Genomic DNA, 14434 nt, shown 5'->3' on the forward strand with positions numbered 1-14434 from the left:
TCAAGCCCTTTTTTATCCTGTGCTTAACAAACAGTGTTTGACGTAGTAAATCCCCTTTATAAACCTAGTTTTCAATATTATTTAACTTTTCTCTTAATCCACCCTGATATTTAATACACTTCCCCTAGTCAAACACACACACACATTTTTTCAAAATGGCCGACGGCGCCAACCGAAACGGGGAGTGGGAAGGCGGGACATAAGCCCTAAAAGGGGCGTGGAAACCTGTCAAAATTGCATGGTGATGAATACTATCGAGCTTATTACTACTCAGGATTACTTTCTCTCTCAGAAAGAGTCTGGGAGGGGGAAAGAGAAGGAGGGAGGAAGGTGAATTGTCCTCTCTGTTTTGTGATTCAAGGAGTTTGAATCACAGTGATCTTCCACGGTAACCCAGGGAGGGAAAGTCTGGGAGAGGTAACGGTGGGGGAAAGGGTTTGCTTTCCTTGTGTTAAGATCCAGAGGGTCTGGGTCTTGCGGGGTCCCTGGGCAAGGTTTTTAGGGGACCAGAGTGTACCAGGCACTGGAATTCCTGGTTGGTGGCAGCACTACAGGTTCTAAGCTGGTGATTGAGCTTAGAGGAATTCATGCTGGTACCCCATCTTTTGGACGCTAAGGTTCAGAGTGGGGAATTATACCATGACAGGTGCTGAGGGAGGGATCTGTCAGAACTGATCAGGTATCTGCTAGCTTTAGGACTTTGAGCTGAGACTAGGACCACATGCCGTGACTGGTGACATAGGGGGGTACTGGAGACATGGCTAGAGAGGGTCTGAATGACGAAGGAGATAAATCTGGGGAGTTTCCTTGGTCACTATGAAAGTTCTGCTCACTGTGGACACTGGTAAACCCACATGGGTGTACAGCTCAATAAGAAAAACGGGGGGCTGAGGGAGCTGTGTATGGCAATGCATATAGTCATGGAGAGGTGTGTGATCAAAATGAAAAATGTCTCTGCGGTTCAGTACCAGGTATACTATGGCACCAATGGCACTGCCACATCAGCACACTTGGAGCCCACAGTGACTACATGGGGACCCACAAATACGTTTGGTGCTGGGGCCCACAAAAGATTAATCTGGCCCTGACTGCCTGAGCACTATTTCAGCCCCACATTTTTGGGTGGATCTCCCACAGTGGAAGCTGCAGAGCACTCCCCTGTGACACACACATACACACACACACACCTCCTGGTTTTGGGAGGGGAACAGGAGAAAAGAACAAAAGAAGCAAGAGACAAAGAGAAAGGAGGAAGGGATGAAGGAAAAGGTGAAACAAAAAGGACAAACCCTATTGTCCTCAGCGATTCTGTGGGACAAAATCCCAGGTGCGGAATAAAATTCAGCCTCCTTAAACTCGTGTTTTCCATGCCTAGAATTCAACTGTCACCAAATGGATCAGACTGAACAGGTTTCAAGCCTCGAGGAGGCTCTTACCTTCTAAACAGGGATGGCTGTTTTCTAGTAAAATCACTAAAAGGGAAGGAGAAAACTTGAAAGAGGTTCCTCCTGGTGGTCACGTACTTGAACCTGAGTACTCTCTGTCCTCAAAGAGAGACCTCGAAAAGGAGACTTGCTGAAGCAAAGCCACAGAGGTCTCTGAGGTTTCCCTGGCCCCTCGCGCCTGTCCTGCCTGGCTGATGTCAGCATCTCTCTGTGAGGTCACCACCTCCCCACCACCTTTGACCAATAGTCTGAGGTCCTGCAAAAGGCCTTTGTGATGTCATTGCCACACCCCTCCCTTGCTGTGCTAATGTCCTGCCCCTGGCCAGGCACTTTGGAGGTTTGAGCTACTCCCTGTGGTCACCCCACTCAAGGAGCGTTCGTTCTAGAAAGCAAGCAGGCTAGACAGTAAAACATCAGACCCTGCTCCCAGTACTAAACTCAGTTTTTCAGAAATTAGTCAACTTTATGTCCAGACGAGACCATTAGAGCATCTAATCTGACCTCCTGCATATCACAGGCCTCCTCTTTGACACAATAGGTACTTTTGGGGCAAACACATTCCAGAAAGGCATCTAGTCTTCATTAAATGACATCAGGAGATGGAGAATCCACCACTTTCCTTGGTAGCTTGTTCCTGTGGTGAATCATCTTCGCTGTTGAATATTTGTGCCTTAGTTGTAATGTGAATTTGTCTCTTTTCACCGTCCAGCCATTGGGACTTGTTATTCCTTTCTCTGCCTGATTAAAGAGACCTTTAATACCCAATATTTTCTCTCTGTTAACGCCATTCAACACTTCAATGAAGTCACCTTTCAATTTTATTTTGATAAGCTAAACAGGTTGAGCTCATTCAATAGCTCACTAGAAGGAATTTTTCTGCAGCCCTCATAACGGCTGCTCTTTGCTGCCCCAGCTCCAATTTCACAACATCTTTTTCAAATGAGGACACCAAAACTGGAGGCAGTATTCCAGTGTCAGTCTCACTGATGCCATGTCACCTTCTGTGACATTATTGACATAATCTGTAACTGTATAGATCACTGTTGTGAGCACTGTTCTTTATTTGCAGGCAATATTATAGAAAGATTGTCATGTAAGGGGTCTATGGAGAGGTTCTGATTGGCTGATTATAATGATGCTATCTCTAGATGTGTATCATTTTTGAAGTTGATGTTATGAATATTGGCTCTATGCTGTCCATATTTCAAACTTGTGCTATGTTTCCAGGGAACACCCCAACCAGACAAGTTGGTGTCAGTTCTGCCTAGCCTGATTGATGGCCCATTAAGGACCATCAGCTATGCAATCGCCCCATTGAGAGAAGGCAGATATGCCTTGTGACTCAGCAAGGTATGCAGGGACCTGCCTATGGACAGAACTCTAAGGTTTTTCCATGCCAGATGCTGGATAGAATGTCTTTTGGACAAAGAAAGCAAAGACCACATGGCAAGAGACTATAAGAAGCTGATGCCTCTTCTCCATCTTGTCTTCAATCCTGCTTCATACCTCTGGAGGGACTTTGCTACAAACTGAAGCTCTGTACAAAGGACTGAATGACCGATCCCAGCTGTGGATGGACTCCAGAGACTTGATTTGAACCTGCAGTTTATTCCATCACTGCTACAAGCCAAACCAAGAACTTTGCCATTACTGGATGTGAAGGGTTAAAATCCATGTGCGTTTTATGTAACAACCTGGTCTATAGATTGTGCCAGCTCTTTTCCAGACCCAAAGTCCAGAATATGGTCAAGGGATCAGAGGCCTAGCAAATCATGATCAGCTAAGAGAAAACTGGGGTAAACAGAAAGCCTTGCTTGCTAAGCTAGGCCTGGTCAGCAAATTGCCAGGTGTTGGAGCTAAGAACTAAAGAATTGTGTCTTATTCAGAGTTGCAGATTGAAGAAAGAATCCCTGTTCCTATTGTGTTAGTCTTCTGTAGGGAGATGTTCTTCCCACGGATTCAGTCTTAAGTTTAGGAAAACTTGGCACATGTCAGTATAAGATATGGCATCCTCCCACCTCTCTTCCAAGGGACCAGTGTCTTGCCTTTAGACACACAGAAAACAATCTTTATTGCCATATGCTTTCACTGTTTCTTTGCTTTAACCCCTAGGAATGTACCTGGTGGACAATCAAAGGAGTTGGTCCATTCCTTTGGACCCCAAATCAGAATTCAACATGTATATTTTATACTAATAACATTTTATCAAAGTATTCATTAAATGTTAACTTGCTAACTTGAGACCGTGGGCGGAGTCATTATATAACCTGTTAACCACTGGCTAATGTGCTTATCTTGTCTTGTTGCAAAACCTATTCCGGGGTGTGGCACTGCCTACCCCATCACTTTCCCCCGCCCATGGAAAATCTATATTTTCTATTGTAATCAATTGATTGACAGTGTCTCTGAGCCTAATAAGCAAGGTGACACTCTGCCAGCGCTGTGTGTAATAAACGCCTATGCTTGACCTCTACACGGTGTAGATTTATGTCCTTCACTGGTGAAGCAAGTAGTTTATTTAAGGTTATAGGTAGGTTCAGGTTAGTGAAATATAGTGAATCAGTGTATTAGTATTACATATAGAATTGTATTTGTTGGGGGTGGTTACAGTACATGTAAAGTTGCTGGGCAATCAGTAATAGTAGTGTTGCACGTGCTTGTGACTATTTTCAATATTTTTTACCTTTTATATGTGCACTTACAGGAACAGGCAGTTAATGCATAATATTACTTGTACTTGTGCTTGTCTCCAGAATAACTTGCCATTTGTATTAATCCTCACTCAGTTCTGGTCTTTAATTCTGTTTTTCTTATTCTGTCTGTGTTGCTTTATAGTTGTAAGTCATTAAAAACCTTTCTGGAGGAATAATTAGCTGTTTCGTTTCTCTTTTGCAGACACTACTCAACCTCATTCCATCTGTGTTGGGTGGTGGGAAGTAGTGATCACCCAGAGCCCCACTAGGGCCCTGACGGGAGCCCTCCCTAGGGCTCTGATGTGTGCCTCCTCCTTCCATTAATCTCCACAACCACATTCTAGACATGGGTATGGTGACCTTCCTGGGGATCTTGACAGCTTTAGCAGTTTCTTGGTGGCTATTTTCCTGCTCACAGCCACTGTCTTCTTCTCATGCCTTGTCCTGGGGTCCCAAGAAACAGAGAGAAAACACCTCTTCTCTCTCCCCTCCCTCTCCCAGCAAGAAACGTTACCAAGGACCAGTGTTAGGGGAAATGGTGTCCTGGGCAAAACTTGTGCTTTGGCACTTCCCCATTGCCCCTAGACGATCCCCCTCCCTCTTTATTGCTAGCTCCTGCACTCCCAACCCTTGTGCCTCCTTCACCCCTAAGTCCTGCCCCCTCCTGTGCCCTAACCCCTACACTGTGTCCCCTTTGCCCTTAACTCCTGCACTTCCTTCCTGTGCCACCAGCCATTGCCCCTCTCCTGCACCCCCTTCACCCCTAATTCCTGCACCCCCTCCTGCACCCACGTGGGGACAGTGACCTGTGTGCATAGAGCAGCTGGCATTGCTGCCCGCTCCTCCCTGGAACGCTGCTCCTCCGGGCAATCCAAGGGGCTGCGGGGCGGGGGAGGGGGGGCAAGAAGCGACAGCATCTGAGTTCCCTGCATCCAGGTCACTTTCTTCAGCTGGGCTGCATCAGGGGAGGGCAGAGAGCAGAAGCTTCTGATGCTCCCCTCACAGCACACCCCAGGTAGGGAAAGTGACCAGAACGCATGAAGCACATAGTGTTGCTCCTTGCTCCCTCTCAACCCTCTATGGGGCCAAGGAGGAGCATTGGGGCAGGGAAAGCAGTGAGCACCTTTGCACTGCCACACTTTGTCCTTTGATCCCCTGTAGCCCTGGGTGGCTGCTGAGGGGCCCCACCCCTAAGGCCAGCCAGGATCCCCAGCATGAACAGCAGAGAACACAGAGAGACTGGCCACACACTGAGCAGTGGTAGCCTGGGTGGCTCATAATGGAGGCTTGTGGGGGGCTCAGCCTCCCCAAACCTTGTGTCACCAAGGGGACAGTGGGGCCCATGACTAGAGGCCCTGGGCCAAATGGGCCCCCCTGGAAAAGTCTCCCCCAGGTCAGCCCCAGGGCTGGAGGAGCTCCCACTCTGTGCTATGGCCCAGGGGCTGCAGCAGGGGCACAGAGCTTCTCTGGTCTCGGGGCTACAGTGGGGCAGGGGTAAAGGAGTGATAGGGTGGGGCCAGTGGGGGAACAGAGGTGACAGTGGATGAGGCTGTGGAAGGGGGCAGAACCACAGACAGAAGGGGAGGTCATGGTTCTGGTGCTGGGGCCCCTGCACTTGTTATCCCTTTCCCTGGGCTTTGACATTGCTAGCCCTTGATTAGCAAGTAGGGTTCAGTGGTCCCTAAAATGTGGGGCATGACTTCTAGGGGGACATAGAGGAAGTTTCATGGGGGCATCTCAGGGCCTGAGCCAGCCCCCATGGAGGGAGCACCACTCAGCCCCACTCTGTCCCAGCTCTTCCCCAACCCCACCCTCAGCCTGGGCCCCTGGCTTCCAGCCCAGCCTCAACCCACTTATCCGTTTCTCAACCATGGCTTCTGAGGGGCCACAGCCATGGATAAGAGGGCACAGTGTGAAATGTTTGGGGACCATTGATTTAGGGTGACGTTCTCAATCACTTCTATGAAGTCCAATAAAAGCTATTCCTCACCCACCCCTCTGTCAGGACGCACTAGGTATGTTCTGCTGCCCTTCACTCATACAGGAAGGATAATAACATTTCATTCCACTCAATCCTGAAGTGATTTGTAACCCAAGACCATCCCAAACTGGTCATTTTGGGAAAGCGGCCCCCTCATGCTGCATACTCAGGCAGAGCAGTGGTGTCTATGCAAACACGGTCTGTTCCTGAAGTCTTCCCCCAGCTGCTCAGTAGATGTGAGGGGGGAGCTCATTCAGACCTGCTTCTGCTTAGTATTTAAAAACTCCATATTGGCCCTATCTCCACTGGCCTTAGATTTCTCCTCCTGTCCACTTCCTGACAGCTCAGATGAGGTGGTTAAGGTGCTAGAGTGCTAATACATTGTACTCTGCATGCATGGGTTCAAATCCCATCCTCAGTAGATGCATTTAGTTTTCATCCCTCCTTTATAGACAACCATCTCCCCCTTTGGTACAATGACAGATCAAACAAAAACCTTCTCAGAAACTCAGACAACACTTCCCCCCTGTCTTTAAATAAAATGTCTAAATCTTAGATTTCTTAAAAAAAAAAAAAATTCTCTACTTCTGTATTTCTTAGTTTTTCTCTCCAAAGGTAACATCCTCATAATCTCCCACAAACACCCTGGGACCTGCCCAAATTATTAAAATACTCCTGTCCTCAGCAAAGCCAGAACAGTGACCCACAGCTAGAGTGTCTAGGCCAAGCTGCTCTGAAGGAGGCAACTCCAACATTTTCTCGCTGGTTCCCATGGCAAGGTCTGACTGGGAAAACAAAATTCCCCAAACTGAAAATTTTCGGCTGAAAAACCAATACTAGTCTGTTTGGGGAATTTGGTTTGAATGTATTATTATTATTCTCTTCTGATTTCTGAATCAGTTCAGTTCAGTCTTTGTCCTCCAGATGTGTTTCCAGCTGTTGAGTTGTGGGGGAGAGAGGCCAAGTCATGATGTCTCTACCCCCCTTTCATAGGGACAGGAGGCCCTCACCACGCCCAGGCCTGCCTCTTGCCTTCAGCCCAAGCAGCCAGAGGTGCCGGGGAGCTCCCTGGCAGGCCTCCGCCTCAGCCAGGAAATAAGGAAAAGGTGATGAATAAAGAAGTCAGGAAATAACAAGGAAATGAAGAGGTTTGTCGAACGGATTTCTGTTCGATTTACCATCTTCTCAGCTACTGCTCAAAGTTAAAGACCTAAAGTCAACCTATCAGCATAAGTACAGATAGTTAGATGGGTGTTAAAAAGAGCTGCTGTCACAAGTTTTAGGTGCCTGCAAGCAGCATGCAGACCATTTAAAAACACTGCAATTAGAGGCTTAGATGTAACGTTTGCCCTAAATCAGAAATGACAATAGGAGGACCAGCAGAAAGCCACTCTAGGTAAAAGGCCGAGTAATGGAGGCTGTTAGAGGCAAAAAGTCATCCCTCAAAATTTGGAAATCATATCCTAGTGAGGATAATAGGAAGGTGCACAAATTCTGGCCTGGTAAGGGTCAAAGTGTAACAAGCCAGGCCAAGAAAGAATCTGAGAAGCAACATGCTAAAGACACAAAAGCTAAGCATAAATCCGGTCAATGCGAGTCCTGCTCTATCCCCGCAGAAAGGTGAACCCCCTCTGTGGCTGGAGTAAGTTCCTCTAAGCTGACCTCACTACAGACCTGTGCCAGGTAGTGCTCATTGTAAAAATGTTTCCTCTGATGGTCGGGAAAACGGGACCAGGGTCCTCAGGCCGACTGACACAATTAAAAACCTCCCCCCAACAACAAACATCATGGAGTCCACAGGAAGAGAGCCTTTGATCTTCCCTCTCATGCCTTAACTGGGGACCATACACACTAATATAGCAGTAACCAGTGCCACAGAGCACAAGGTCTACCAGTAATGCCCTCCCTGGTTGGAGCTCCACCACCTTCTGTACTCGCACCGTGAATGTGAAAAACAAGACTCCAGGCCCATCATTCTTCCCTGGCCAGAAGGCCCTTCCTCCAATCACCCTCTGCCTATTGAGCTACCCTAGAGTTGTTAATGTGCATTTCCTGAACACCCACCATGTCCAAGTCCAGCTGCTCCAAGGCATGGAGTATCAAGCACCTCCTCCTGGGCCCCCGAATCCCTTCCACCTTCCACACAGTCATTTTCACAGTTGCCCCATCCCTGGTACTGCCCTAGCTCAGCTGCGCAGAGGAGTTTTCATCCCCAGTCCCTGCCTGTCACTGCCCAGCAGCCCTCTGGCACCATTCCTGAAGGTCACTCTGCCTTGCTCTCTTCCTGTCATGTTGGGAAAGATAGCTCTCATGGTTAAAGGTCAGATGGGCCAACTAGGGGCAGAAGCCCATTTATGTTTTCCTACTGCAGAGCCTAAGATCAGAGACTCACCTTCAGTGCCACCCAGAAGGGAGGCAAGTGGGGCATTATGCCCCAGGCCCCACAGGGGCCCCATGAGAAAACAGTATTGCAACTTTTTTTTTAATGGAAGGGGCCCCTGAAATTGCTTTGCCGCAGTCCAGCCCTCCTCACTTTGGGTGCAGGCGTGGCTGTGCTGCTAGAAAACAAGCTGCTCCTGCACAAAGAGGATGAAAGAACCTGCCAAAGCCTAGGCTTGATCCATGGACCTTTAGCGCTTCAAGCTAATGCTCAGCTAACTGAGCTATTTTGGCAGCCCTATAGGTTTACTTTGGCCTGTTGCTTCTCTGTCCAGGATGTTTTTGCAGCAGTTGCACACAAAAAGGACATCAATGTGAGCGGCCCATGAAGACAAGACTCGCTTTTGCCTGCCTTGCTCAGCTTGACTTGCTTCCTCACCCTGTTCCTGCCCTAGTGCCCAGGTTGATCTGGTGGTGGAAAGGGACTAGGGGCCACTGGCATGGGGATGAAGTTGAACTGGACTCTGAGCTAGACTAGACCCTGGTGGTGAGAGTCTGGCCACTACTTGCCACCCCACCCTGTTGTCCTGGATTCCCCCACTGGATGTCATTTTGGGAGGGAAGTGGGGCTTCTTCCTCCCCTCCCCGATTTTCACATGGCAGAGGAGTGCAAACAGGAAAACGAACGGCTGCTCCACACCCCCACCGGAGGAACCCAACACCCTTAGCTGTGGTGAGTAAGAAGTGTCTGTTGTCTGACAGGGCCTGTCCCCGAGGAGCTGGAACAACAGCTGCAGCCTCCCTCTTGGCTCCAGGCTGTGGGAAATGCTCATTGACTGGCTGCATGGGCGGCTGCTGCTCCGTGCTCTGGAGAGCGTCTGTGTTGCTCTGTCAACCCGCCGTCTTCACTGAGCCGGTCTGGTAAGGTCCCAAGTGCCCCCTCCGGCCTGGCAGCTGAGAGTCTGTGCAGACATCAGCCCCCCTGCCAGCCCCACAAGCAGCAGCAGCGCCAGCCCCCCAGCACCACAGGGGCACTCAATGCTCTTGCTGTGGAGAAATGGCTCCTTGGCATCCAGCTGCTAGAGTGAGAGTCAGGAGAGTGTCTGGCTCACCTTGGGGGAGAGAAGGGATCTGATGAGTGCGGATCTCCCTCTGTTTCCCCCACAATGCTTGTCAGTTTTATTGTCACTGTAATAGTGGCTGGCCCTAGAGGGATCCGGGGTCTGGGACAAATCCCCCCTTTCCTCCCCAGGCCCTGCCCCCACTCCACCCCTTCCCCCAAGCCTCCACCCTTGTCCCATCTCTTCCCAGATTGCACCATTCCTCTCCCTCGCCCACCTCTTCCCATCCCTGCTCCTCCCCCACCCCACCCAGCACCTCCTGCACCCCACTGAACAGCTGATCACTGGCAAGTGGGAGGTGCTGAAGGGGAAGAGGAGGAGCTTGTCTGCAAGGCCTGTAGTGGTGGCGAGGAGTTGGCTGCCAGTGGGTGCTGAGCACCAACTTTTTCTCTGTTGGTTCTCCAGCCCCAGAGCTCCCGTGGAGTTGCTAACTTGGCTTCTTTCGCACTCTACAGAGAGGAGCAGAACCAGGGCTATGGCTGATCTATGGGGCACCAGGTGAGTGGCAGAGGTGTCAGGTGCTGAGAGTTTGACTGACACCTCAGGGACACAGTGTGAGGTGGCATCCCAGGCATCTCTATGAAAGGAGCAGAACAGGATTTACCTGGAGTGGGGAGAGAATTGAGAGTGTCTCAGGGGTTGTACAGAGGTATTGCCTAGGTGAGAGACTGGCTAAAACACAGGCCTCGCTGTGAAAAAGATTCAAACCTGCGCAGGGGAACCCTATTGGATTTCAACTCCAACGCCTTAACCACTTGACCATCACAGCTGTGAGCACAAAAATGCCCCAATGCCAGAGAAACTGGTAAAGAATCACAATGTCCAGGCTTGAAGTCATCCGAACTACAGAATTCCCATCGCAAACCAGGCTCCCAAAGCACAGGGGGGGATTTGGGTTTGTTCTCTTTGCTTCGCCATGTGCAGTCGCACAGAGAGCGCATGTCATGGTATAATTCCCCAATCTGAACCTTAGCATCCAAAAGATGGGGTACCAGCATGAATTCCTCTAAGCTCAATTACCAGCCTAGTACCTGTAGTGCTGCCACCAACCAGGAATTCCAGTGCCTGGTACACTCTGGTCCCCCCAAAACCTTGCCCAGGGACCCCCAAGACCCAGTCCCTCTGGGTCTTAACATAAGAAAAGTAAACCCTTTCCCTCACCATTGCCTCTCCCAGGCTTCCCCTCCCTGGATTACCCTGGAAGATCACTGTGATTCAAATTCCTTGAATCTTTAAACAGAGAGGAAAATGCACCTTCCCCCCTCCTTCTCTTTCCCCCTCCCAGATTCTCCCTGGAGGCACTGGGTCGGGTGGGGGAGGAGCAGGAACAGGAAGAGGTGGGAGAGGGAGAGGAATGGTGCAAACCGGGAAGAGATGGGACAAGGGTGGGGGCTTGGGGGAAGGGGTGGAGTGGGGGTAGGGCCTGGGGATGAAAGGGAGGATTTGTCCCAGACCCCCGATCCCTCTAGGGCCGGCCCTGAACGGAAACGCTGACTATGACAGTGACAATAAAACTGACAAGCATTGTGGGGGAGACAGAGGGAGATCTGCACTCATCAGGTCACTTCTCTTCCCCAAAGTGAGCCAGACACTGCTCTCTCCTGACTCTCACTCTAGCAGCTGGACGCTAAGGATCCATTTCCCCACAGGAAGTGCATTGAGTGCCCCTGTGGTGCTGGGGGGCTGGCGCTGCTGCTGCTTGTGGGGCTGGCAGGGGGGGTTGATGTCTGCACAGACTCTCAGCTGCCGAGCCGAAGGGGGCACTTGGGACCTTACCAGACTGGCACAGTGAAGACGGGGGGTTGACAGAGCAATACAGACGCTCTCCAGAGCACGGAGCAGCATCCGACCATGCAGCCAGTCAATGAGCATTTCCCACAGCCTGGAGCCGAGAGCGAGGCGGCAGCTGCTGTTCCAGCTCCTCGGGGACAGGCCCTGTCAGACAACAGACACTTCTTACTCACCACAGCTAAGGGCATCGGGATCCTCCGGTGGGGGTGTGGAGCAGCCATTCGTTTTCCTGTTTGCACTCCTCTGCTGTGTGAAAATCGGGGAGGGGAGGCAGAAGCCCCACTTCCCTCCCGAAATGATGTCCAGTGAGGGAAGCCAGGACAACAGGGTGGGGCGGCAAGTAGTGGCCAGACTCTCACCACCAAGGTCTAGTCTAGCTCAGAGTCCAGCTCAACTTCCTCCCCGCGCCATTGGCCCCCAGTCCCTTTCCACCACCAGATCAACCCAGGCACTAGGGCAGGAACAGGGTGAGGAAGCAAGTCAAGCCGAGCAAGGCAGGCAAAAGAAAGTCTTGTCTTCATGGGCCGCTCACAATGACATCCTTTCTGTGTGCAACTGCTGCAAAAACATCCTGGACAGAGAAGCAACAGGCCAGAATAAACCCATATGGCTGCTAAAATAGCTCAGTTAGGTGAGCATTTGACTGAAAAGCTAAAAGTCCATGGATCAAGCCCAAGCTTTGGCAGGTTCTTTCATCCTCTTTGTGCAGGGGCAGCTTGTTTTCTGGCAGCACAGCAATGCCTGCACCCAAAGTGAGGAGGGCTGGCCTGGGGCAAAGCAATTTTGGGGGCCCCTTGCACTGAAAAAAAGTTGCAATACTGTTTTCTCATGGGGCCCCTGTGGGGCCTGGGGCATAATGGCCCACTTGCCTCCCTTCTGGGTGGCACTGAAGGTGAGTCTCTGATCTTGGGCTCTAGTAGGATAACATAGAATGGGCTTCTGCCCCTAGTTGTCCCACCTGACCTTTAATGATGAGAGCTGTCTTTCCCAACATGACAGGAAGAGAGCAAGGCAGGGTGACCCTCAGGAATGGTGCCAGAGGGCTGCTGGGCAGTGACAGGCAGGGATTAGGGATGAAAACTCCTCTGCGCAGCTGAGCAAGGGCAGTAGCAGGGAAGGGGCAACTGTGAAAATGGCTGTGTGGAAGGTGGAAGGGATTTGGGGGCCCAGGAGAAGGTGCTTAATGTTCAGTGCCTTGGAGCAGCTGGACTTGGACATGGTGGGTGTTCAGGAAATGCACATTAACAACTCTAGGGTAGCTCAATAGGCAGAGGGTGATTGGAGGAAGGGCCTTCTGGCCAGGAAAGAATTATGTGGCTGGAGTCTTGTTTTTCACATTCGTGGTGCGAGTACAGAAGGTGGTGGAGCTCCAACCAGGGAGGGTATTACTGGTAGACTTTGTGCTCTGTGGCACTGGTTACTGCTATATTAGTGTGTATGGTCCCCAGTTAAGGCATGAGAGGGAAGATCAAAGGCTCCCTTCCTGTGGACTGCATGATGTTTGTTGTTGGGGGGAGGATTTTAATTGTGTCAGCCGGCCTGAGGACCGCTGGTCCCGTTTTCCCGACCGTCAGAGGAAACATTTTTACAATGAGCACTACCTGGCACAGGTCTGTAGTGAGGTCAGCTTAGAGGAACTTACTCCAGCCACAGAGGGGGTTCACCTTTCTGCGGGGACAGGGCAGGACTCTCATTGACAGGATTTATGCTTAGCTTTTGTGTCTTTAGCATGTTGCTTCTCAGATTCTTTATTGGCCTGGCTTGTTACACTTTGACCCTTACCAGGCCAGAGTTTGTGCACCTTCCTATTATCCTCACTAGGATTTGATTTCCAAATTTTGAGGGATGACTTTTTGCCTCTAACAGCCTCCATTACTCAATCTTTTACCTAGAGTGGCTTTCTGCTGGTCCTCCTATTGTCGTTTCTGATTTAGGGCTAACGTTTCATCTGAGCCTCTAACTGCAGTGTTTTTAAATGGTCTGCATGCTGCTTGCAAGCACCTAACATTTGTGACAGCAGCTCCTTTTAATTCCCATCTAACTATCTGTACTTATGCCGATAGGTCAACTTCAGGTCTTTAACTTTGAGTGGTAGCTGAGAAGCTGGTAAATCGGACAGAAATCCGTTCGACAAACCTCTTCATTTCTTTGTTATTTCCTGACTTCTTTATTCGTCGCCTTTTCCTTATTTCCTGGCTGAGGCGGCAGCCTGCCAGGGAGCTCCCTGGCACCTCTGGCTGCCTGGGCTGAAGGCAAGAGGCAGGCCTGGGCAGGGTGAGGGCCTCCTGTCCCAGCCTGGGGCCACAGTACTTCCTCGTCCCCTTTCCCACCAGCACCGGCAGACAGCTGTTGCAGAAGAACTCGAGGGATGCTCTCGGGACGCCAGGCAGTGCTGTGTGTGTGGCTGTCATGGGAAAGAGCCGACGCTCCCAACTTGACCTGCCATTGACTCGCGTGGCTCCGCACGCTGTCACCTGAGGTGGGCCAGGCTGTGGATGTGACTCAGGCTTGGGCAGCATGGCCGCGCTTTCCTGACAAGGCATGAGGCAGGCCAAGGGCTTTTCACAGTGTACAGGGAAGTGGCAGGGAGGCATCTCTGAGCCTTCGTGTCTCGTCCTTTTCTTCCTTGCTCATTGGCTGAAGGTTTTGCACTCGGCTTTGAGGATTAAGCCCGAGCCTACAGCATGGCTGCCGGGAGATGGGCTTTTGCAGAGCGACCCCCACACGCTTGTAGGCAGCAGGTGAACCTTTGTTTCAAGGTGGCAAAAGGGGAACATCACGACTCCCAGCAGACCTTGAGGAGCCCACGAGAAGCCTTCAGTGGCATCCTTGGGGAAGCATAACCCCCCCCTCCTTTCCATAACCCCCCCTCCTTTCCATTTCCCTCCCTCCCCACAGAGACCCCTACCAGCAGCTGGTTTGCCAGGGCCACTGCCCGGCACCCTGCAGCGCTTCCTGCCAGTGCCAGAGCTCACCAGGCACTAGCCTGGAGCCAGGGCCGCTAGGTGCTGCTGAAGAGAAGCC

The sequence above is a fragment of the Gopherus evgoodei genome, chromosome 23 (genome assembly GCF_007399415.2).
Source record: "Gopherus evgoodei ecotype Sinaloan lineage chromosome 23, rGopEvg1_v1.p, whole genome shotgun sequence".
Classification (NCBI taxonomy): domain Eukaryota; kingdom Metazoa; phylum Chordata; order Testudines; family Testudinidae; genus Gopherus; species Gopherus evgoodei.